The 9330-nt window shown below is 40.0% G+C and overlaps 1 pseudogene across 1 annotated transcript; it reads left to right on the top strand.

Annotated features, from left to right (window-relative positions):
• Positions 1 to 3786: 3786 nt before the first annotated feature.
• LOC144116117 (uncharacterized) lies at positions 3787 to 8758 on the top strand (annotated as a pseudogene). Its single transcript, XR_013311744.1, has 6 exons — positions 3787 to 4040; positions 4966 to 5047; positions 5277 to 5468; positions 5707 to 5803; positions 5934 to 6145; positions 8349 to 8758. The product of XR_013311744.1 is annotated as an uncharacterized LOC144116117 (transcript).
• The last annotated feature ends 572 nt before the right edge of the window (positions 8759 to 9330 follow it).

Genomic DNA, 9330 nt, shown 5'->3' with positions numbered 1-9330 from the left:
CCGAAACTCATGATTATTTTAAAAAGTCATAAAATACTATTTGTAATAATAAAATTGATCACTGCTAATGTTACAAAAAAACTTACGCGACTATGTAATAGGCCAGCGCTACCGCTCGGTCGTTCAGAGAAACAGACGGACACATGGGCGGATACGTGCACTGCGCTGCGGACGCAGCATTCGTTATTCGCATCGCTGATCACGTGATGATCTTCCCGCCCACATCCCGCCCGTGGTCCGCCATTGCTTCGTTTTAACGCTGGTGCGTTTGGTGGTGACAGACGGTGAAGGCGCAAGCTTTTGGTGATATACAGTGCTTTTGAGCCCCGTCCGACTTTTGCGGCGCAGAAATGCCGCCTGTGCGTGTCATGGTTTCTGTTCCGCATGTGAATGCGAGGAGGACGCTCACAATCCTGGAAGGCTCATTATCATGCTTTACAGAGGCATTCACGTCATGTCCCGTGTTAGGAGGCATCATCGACCCTTTGGGAGTGAAATTTCATGTGATCATCCTTTCATTGTGACCGCGTTTTATCACGTACTGCGAGTAAACTGAAGTATGGTTGCTCTGTACGTGTTATATTGGTTTTTCACGGACACACGTGCGTGAGAAATTTGGCGACGGCACTTGACCGATAGGCCAGTGGATGCGCACGACAATTTATAATAATAATAATAATAATAATAATAATAATAATAATAATAATAATAATAATAATAATAATAATAATAATAATAATTGGTTTTTGGGGGGGAAGGAAATGGCGCAGTATCTGTCTCATATATCGTTGGACACCTGAACCGCGCCGTAAGGGAAGGGATAAAGGAGGGAGTGAAAGAAGAGAGGAAGAAGAGGTGCCGTAGTGGAGGGCTCCGGAATAATTTCGACCACCTGGGGATCTTTAACGTGCACCGACATCGCACAGCACACGGGCACCTTAGCGTTTTTCTTCCATAAAAATGCAGCCGCCGCGGTCGGGTTCGAACCCGGGAATACGACAATTTAACACTCCCAAATTATTGTCGAAGCGTGGTGAACCTGTTGCTTTATTCGATATGGATTTCGCGGCACTTGCGCAGCGCGCCCGCTTCTAATGTTTCGGATTTGGGTGTTTCATTGCTTGTGAGCGTACAGATTATAGCGTGCTGTAGTGTCTCGTTCCTCAGCGCCTCAGCTCATTTCTAAACATCCGTATTTAGGTATTTTAATTGCTTGTGAGTGTGCAGACTATAGTGCGCTGTGGTGCCTCGTTCCTCATCGCCCCAGCTCTCTTCTGAAGTTTCGGATTAGAGTATTCTTTGCTTGTGCCCATGCAGATTAACGTGTGCTGCTGCGCCTCTTGCCTCTCTCAGCGTCTTCGTCCGTTTCTAAAGTTTCGGATTGTATTTCAGTGTTTGGGAGCGTGCTGCGGCGCCTCCTCCCGCTCTCAGCGCAGCCGCCGGCTTTAACAGTTTGGGAGTTTGGTAGATGAGAGCGTTTGGGCTGGTTTCGAGCTGTTGCGGTTGTTGGTGAAGCTTCTTCGGAGGAAATAGGCTGGCCCCAATGTTGTCTGGTATTATACATACACGTATCTCAAAATTCTTTACCTCAGTATATCAGAACATCAACACACCTTCGCAGGTGCGCCGAAATTTCGCACTATGGAGAATCGTAATCATCCTGCGAATTTTTACCAACTCGCAGCGCTTCGTGGAGGTGCAGCTCGGAGAATATTACGCGACGCCATTTCTATATACTAAGCTGCATCGCGGTACATGGGCGATTTCCGCTTTAGTGCGGCTGGCCGCGAAGTACAAAGGGCATATTCTTTGCCGTCTTTTTGCTTCCTGAGTATTCTTGTGAGTTTTTCAAAGCTTAGAGTGCACCACTTTTACATCATGAAATCACAACATTTTGTGGATGCCGAATCGGTATAAACACCAACTGGCGTAATCTTTACTGGAATTTGTTTGTAGATTCTGGATGGCCATTTTCAAGAATATGTTGACCTGGCAGCGGGAGATGAAATTCCCGACATGGGCAAAGTCACTGTACTAACTAATGATGCTCAAGCCTCGAATCAACCATCTGAGCTACCGCCTTTGGCATGTGACAAACAGCAAGTACCTGAATGCCATTGTGCAATATATTACACCGCTTCATACTTGCTAATTTTTTCAGTCCATACAATTTGCTTATTGAAATTAACAAAATTTCGAATGAAGTGCATTATACAGGGAAATATTGAGTGCATCATCGTACTTTTAAAAAAGCGAATTTTATACTGTATGTGTTATAGTTTGGGCTTATTGGCTTTCATATTTTTTCCTGTGCCAATTTCAGAGCAAAAACTCCCAATAGCTCAGTTGTCTTAGTTGCAATTTCGGTTTTATATATCTCAAGTTTCAAAGTTATGTTGGACTTTGTATATATGTTCTGTGCATTTAAAGCCCCTTGTTTCACTCTGTGGTTTCCGCTTTTTGAGATTTCTTCTCCCAGGTGTCATGCTGTTCTAGCTTTGTTGTGCGCTCCCCTATAGCTTCCGTCGGCATGGCTCACACTAGCTGTTGAAGATTAATAGTAGTGCCATTTCCTGGTGAAATATCAGTTTTGGAACTTTTATTCAGCGAACGTTCATCTTTTTGTGTGTGTTTTAACTAAAGTCAAACACCTAAATATAAAAACAAAAATATAGTTTCTCCATCTCAGTATTGTTTTCTTTGGAGCGCATGATTATAAGAGCTCAGAAAAATGAATTTCCCTGTCACAATATATTTTTATGGAGCACAATTATGATGCTTTTGTTTTTTTTCTGTCCCCAAGCATTTAGTATGCCTATTTATTGTTTACATTTTCCTTACGCATTTTGAAAATTAGTGATTGAAAGCATTGTCTGACCAAAATACTTTTTGCTTCAAAAGCAAAAGTGAGAACATGGGCTTCCAGTTTCATAATAAATGCATAAATCAGAAATAGCTGTTTTCAGTACATATTTGCAGTAAAGACTTTACTTGTTATTTGTTGTAATAATTTGTTGAGAAATCAGGAAGAATTATCAGTCATTTTATAATGGTAATATCATATCTCATTTCTTGCTTCAGAACACAATGCTTGAGATGGAACGCGATACGCCTGTTCACACTAACATTGGAGCTAAACCAATGCAAGAACCTGTGTTCTTTGATGTGTAAGTATTTTTTGATGCTTGAACTAAAATGCATGTGGTCATTATGTTGTTGAGCTTTCTCTAACTAGCATTCTAATTGGTAACTTGTATGTTCAATAATGAGAATATTTATGTTGAAAAAATATTTGTTTTGGTATTGCCGATAATGCCAATAAGTGCCTCAATAAATTGATCTTGAATGCAGTTTAGCTAGAGTGGCTGCTTCAAGCACCAGTTGAAAGAACAGAAATGATAAGTTCAGATATGCATACTGAACTCTAAAAACTAAAGGGTCTACCCTGTCAGAGCACAACGGGAAAAATTTAATGCCAGTGCTGAAGGAAAATGAGAGCAGTAGTAAGAAAAAAATCTGGGCGCTCAATGGTGCCGGGATCTTTCATATAAGCTTGTGAAGTTGTGACGTCAGTTTATTAGGGAAGAAAAAAATATCGGCAGTTAAAGAACCTTGTAATATGAAAATGATATACTAACCAGCTGCTGAAAGTGCTGGGTTTCTGCCATAAAGTATGTGCCTGCTGAAGCCTCCCTTGTCGTGTCCATTCCTCGGTACATCTGAATTCTGGTCTCTGCTTGATTTTCTGGATCGCTAGACAACTTTGAGTGGTTTCCGTATTATGCTGTCTTCCCGCCACTTTTTTATGCTGGATTCTCTTTCATAAAGTGAATAGACTTTCTAAGATAACTGGAAACAGTTACACAGGCTTAAATTAAATCATATTTTAGGTTGCCATTTCCAGACTACGATGGAAAAGCCTTTGAAATGCCGAGCTTCGGTGGTCTTCATGATTTAATCATATCTGGCAAGCCGCTGTCTTCATCTGTGCAGGGAAAGATTGTCGATCTTCTATTCTATGCTATGCTGAAGTACACAGTGTAAGTTAAAGTAGCATGACTTACTGTTGCATCTGTGGGGCCCATAGAGTGCCATTGAGTATGTAAAATGCTATACATTTTCCCATTCCAGACTTGTCATAGTGGCATTTCTGTTTCAGCATGCAGTGTTAACATGGTTTTGCACATTTCATTTTCTCGGCTCATGGAGCCTCTTTAAAGTAGCCAGGGCGAATATATATAGTGGATAAACTTCCAGGTTATTAAATGTTTATGCAGTAAACCCTTGCAATTGAAGTTACCTTTTGAAGATTCAGAAAAGTCGAGCTTAGAGCGTGGTCCTGGCCACCCTTATATGGTGTCGCACGTCTTTAGTTTAGACACATGAAGAATCGCGCCAGTTAATTGGGTTTCATTTTCTACAGGGAGCAAATGCCAATTTACATGAATTAAGCTACACATTTAGCATAATGCCCACCTAGTACCTAATTTAAAAAGGTCGTGCTGGACACATCAGAGGCTACTTTGGTTTGTGGGGTTTAACGTCCCAAAGGAACTGAGGCTATGAGAGACGGTGTATTGGAGGACTTTAGAAATTTCGCCAACCTGGCATTTTAACATGCACCGACATTTGCACAGTACACACAGGCCTTGCTTTTTGCCTCCATCGAAAAAAAGCAGCAGCCGCGCCCTGGATCGAGCCCGCGTCTTTGGAGTTAGCAGTCAAGTGCCTTACCGCTGAGCCGCCGCGACGGGTAACATCAGAGGTGATTTTGGCAGACTTTGGCAAACTTTTCATTGCGTGCTCTGCCACTATGGGAGTCAGTCTGATTTTGCTTGGTATTCCAGTTGAGAATAAAACGGCCATATTGTAATAAATTTTTGTTTACAACTTGTAATGTTTCTTAGAAACTGTTGTATGTTAATGTTTCGAACGTCTCTAAAAATAGCATTTCTCTCTGTACAGGGTGCCTACAAGGGACTCCTATGCTAGAGTTACACATCTTCAGAAGTACCCACAACTGACAGACGTCGTGGGAACTGGATCAGCAAGGAAACTCCGTTTCATTGTTTCAGAGTTACAAAATATGATGTAGCTCCTTTTAGTATTCTTGTGTGCTTTGTTGGCATGCCAATTTGCCTAAAATAATTTTATTCTTACAGTGATCTCTTGTCCATGTTAGAGGTTCAGTCGATTGCTTTCAATTCTGAGCCATTTTGAACTGTGTATATTGAGCAGTGCTGCTGTTTATTTATTTTGTCCTGTTTCTTTTAAAGGATTCCTGGAAAGTTACATTACGGTTTAAGTTTAAGAACCAGCAACGACGGCTTTCAGAAGATCCACTAGTAGCTGAAAACGAGAAAATTTGGTTCACAAAGAAAGCAGGCTCAAGGCTTCACTTCAACCGAATTGAAGAGGCACACAAGACCAAAGCTAGTGAGAAACCTCTCGAGTTTTAATGCTGTGATGTGAGCATTATTTACCGGTATGATTTTCCTTTGCGTTGTGGAAGTTTATGTGCAGTTGCACTCAGTCATATTCATTATAAACGAATTGTGCATGCTTCCTAAATACTTTTTTCCTTTCCTGCATGCAGTTTATCATGTGTCATTCATAATATTTTTAAACTGATGCCATTTTCTGCTAGTATACGCCGGTGAAGGTAAGCGTCAAGCTTTTCCTGTTCTAAACGTTCATACTTTACAGGAGGTATCAAAACATTGTCATGATTTGTTTTGCAATTTCACAAGCTGGAAGGCAAAAAATCAAGATGGCATGTGCAAATCCGATAATGAATTTAAAGGTAAAATTTTTATTTAGCTTGTATGAAACATACATTCTAGGTCAGCATTTCAAAGATGCATTTAGGAGTAGGCACCCAGAGGTCCAAAGAACTTATTTCTTTGTTTAGAAGCTTGTCTGAAATATTCCAGGATATAAAGCATACAACCATTTTGGGCGAAGATGACACCGCCTTGGCAGCTCATGAAGAATGGCTTTAGCTGAGGCAAAGAAATGAAATCCTGATGAAAGTTGCATACGAGAGAGAATGAGTCTGACTGCAAAAAGCAGGCTGCAAAGTATCAAAATGATGAAAATTGAAGATGTGAAAAAGCTGTATCTATATATGATGCAGCCAGAGAGGGTAAGTGATTGGCTTAATTTTTTCTTTGCATATATGAATGAAGGATACTTAACATACAATTTTGTAGCTCAAAATGTTTTATCACATGCCCTAACTACTCATAACACTGTGACATTTGATGAGATTTGTAATTAAGTATAATTAGAGTTAGAAAAGATGGCTTTGCATGAAAGGTGCAAGAACATTACTAGAATCATTGGTAATCTGACCCTTTTCTATTATTTGCTGGCATGTTTAGCCTTTATTGACAAGACTTTATACTGACTCCATCTTTCCTGGTTTAGGTTCACAGAAGGTGAAGAGCTGCACTATATGGAAGAGCTAGGTTTTAACTTCATTAGTTCAAGAAATAGACTTCATAGCTAATCTACCAATAATATAATGAATAGCAAGATTTTCCTGCAGAAAACACTACCGAACATTATAGAGAAGGGGTTGGAAGGTGAAATTCTTTGAAGGGTACAGAGCATATGAAAAAGTGGTGAGGGGAAGACTCGGGCACTAGCCAACAGTTCAGGAAGAGGACTAGTATTCACAAAGTCAAGTCCTCTTGCCGAACCGTTGGCTAGTGCCTGAGGCTTCCCCCTAACCCTTGTTGTTCCTTTTGCTTTCTTTTTGTTCCTAAAGAATATGTTGTTTTCCATAATTAGGCGTGATATTTCTTAATAGTGCTGTGGAGTAATGAACCTAAAACAGCAATATGCATGAAGTTCTGTTGTCTCATGTAGTTCATTGCGGACTTCAAACGGCTCATAAGGTCGGATGTGACTGATTGCATCAGCCGTGGCATTGACACTACGGTTGCTCTTGGACGACAGGAGGTTGTTGCGTGCAGTGAGCCGATACTACAGCTTTTGCAAGGGACATTAGCAATATGCCCAGCACGACGCTGTACACGACGTACGTGCGGAATTTAAATTAAACTATATAATCAATTTCAACTACTTGTGCAGAATATTCTTTTCATGCTTTGTTTTGTTCACTTTTAGCATGAAAACAGAAGTGGCATACAAGCGGCTCAAAGCACTTTTTTAATGTTTAGATTATTACATGTGTTACAGTAACTGCTGCCTTAAAAATTATTTTCGATGTAATTGCCTCAGAAATATAGAATTGGTGATATGACTGTTGTTCAAAAAACATATATAAAAACATTTCTAAATCCGATAACTTCGACTTTGCAGATATTTATGCAAGAATAAATGCTGTAAACTTGAATGCGATTCTGAGTGTCTGGCAGAACGACGTTATCGAAAAAATGTCTGCAAGATATTTTGCTCGATTTTTGTACTATGTTTTTAGGAGTGAATGTGGCCCTAGTAGCAAGACATGATCAAAGAGAAATTTCTGGTTAAAAACAGCCTGTTATATCATTTATCGCAGCGACATAGGTTTCTGTAAAAGAAATTTGAACTAGTCAAGTGCAAAGTGCATAACATCTGATGTGGCGTGGCTTTCATGTCACTTGTCAAATACTTACTCAAGAGGAAGCCAACAGCAACTGACCCCAAGGAAAGCATAGGGAATGTTTTTATTTTTTTTTTGCTGCGGGTGTCAGTGTGAAATAGTAATGTAATCATCTAGATAAATATTCAGAAAGTAGAAGAAAAAACAACCATGTGTCGCCGGTAGGATCCGAAATGTGGGAAACGCAAAATGAGTCATGGCATTGTTTTTCTTTTTCGAGTCAACATTGCGGCTGGAGGTATATTTGAGCAATTTTTTCAGACCACCTTTCTCTCGCAGCCTTGAAGATAATAGCCCTAAATGTAAAAGAACCAAAAGCTTTTCATGCAATGTTTGTGCAAGGAGGTGTAAGTAATGCCAACTTTATATTTTTAGGATTACTTTCCAATCGGAGAATTTTACTTGTGAATACAAATTAAGCATTTTTTGAGAGAAAATGGCATAAGTTGCATTTTTACTGCTTCGAATCTGACATCTCAGTTATTCATGCAAACAAAGATGATGCGTTCATTTAGGTTTGTAAGAGCATTTCTTAAAAATGAATATGCATACATCCAAATAATGCCCATTGTGTATTTATTTGGAAAGTATCTGATAAATCCTGTTATGGCCTATGATATCTTAATGCTATCAAAAAATATTGCATTGTGGATGAGGGAAGCTTTAAAGTAACAAGCCACTTAGTACAAACTACTGCAATTAGCCACCTAAATTGTAAACTTGTTTCTCACTGCAGGGTCAAGATATTCTAATGCCACTAACAACTTGTGTACTCTACTGTGGAGGGTCCATTGAAGACGCAGACTATTTTTACCTCGTCGTGGAACGCAAGCACCTGTTTTCTACGTGCAACGCAGAAGGACTAATTGTTTTGCTTAGAGCGTACTGGCTTTTCAACTTTTGTTATTCAAGTGACACATTTAACACGCTACTTCTCTTGGAGCGCCTGTACCTAAAGATGAACGTGACAACACCCCGAACAGTTGTCACGAAGTTTTTAAACAGAATTGTAAAAAAGCATTCAGTGGCAAGTGCTGACGTCCAAGAAACTTAATGCAAGAAACAGAAACCAAGTGCTAGTTTCTTTGGCATCATCTAAGAGGGTCAACCAACTCAACTGTTTGGTGTTAATAAATTTTTGTGAGTTCTACAAATGCCTTGTTTCATTGACACTTTTATAAAAACAGCGCTACATCCATTTCAGCACAGTGGCTGAGCAACTCGTTGGCATAAAGCGTAAGAATAGTAGTATCTGCAAGCATGTTTTTGGGGTGCAAGCTTGGAAAGTGTTTTATGTTTCTGTATAGGTATCAAAAAACATTCCATGTGGTTCTGTGAGAAACATTCTTTATATTCACCCATTTATAAATCCAGTAAGCAGGATGTTACTGCAAGCCGACTTGGGAGTAAGGCGTCGAAGATGCCTGATTAATGTTCTTGCCTGTGGAATGAAAGTAGGTCGTTGCATTTTCCACCAATGCGGTTGTTATGTGTGCTTTTGTTTTCATTTTTAACTAATTTCTTTGCAACACTACACAGTTGCATATCCTGTGCAGTTCCTAGCTTTTGCTTTACGAAAGACTTATGGAGTCGTTCGTTAAGCACAAATTGGGAATTGTCACAGGAACACACCTGCCATATGGGAAACACCCTACCCTGAAGGGTGCAGGTTCAGCACCCCTAGCAAAAGGGTGTGGTCCCAGCAACCCAGTTAGAAG

The sequence above is a fragment of the Amblyomma americanum genome, chromosome 1 (genome assembly GCF_052857255.1).
Source record: "Amblyomma americanum isolate KBUSLIRL-KWMA chromosome 1, ASM5285725v1, whole genome shotgun sequence".
NCBI classification, from domain to species: Eukaryota; Metazoa; Arthropoda; class Arachnida; order Ixodida; family Ixodidae; genus Amblyomma; species Amblyomma americanum.
Note: the sequence above shows the minus strand (reverse complement) of the source record. Positions and strands in the feature narration are given on the sequence as shown.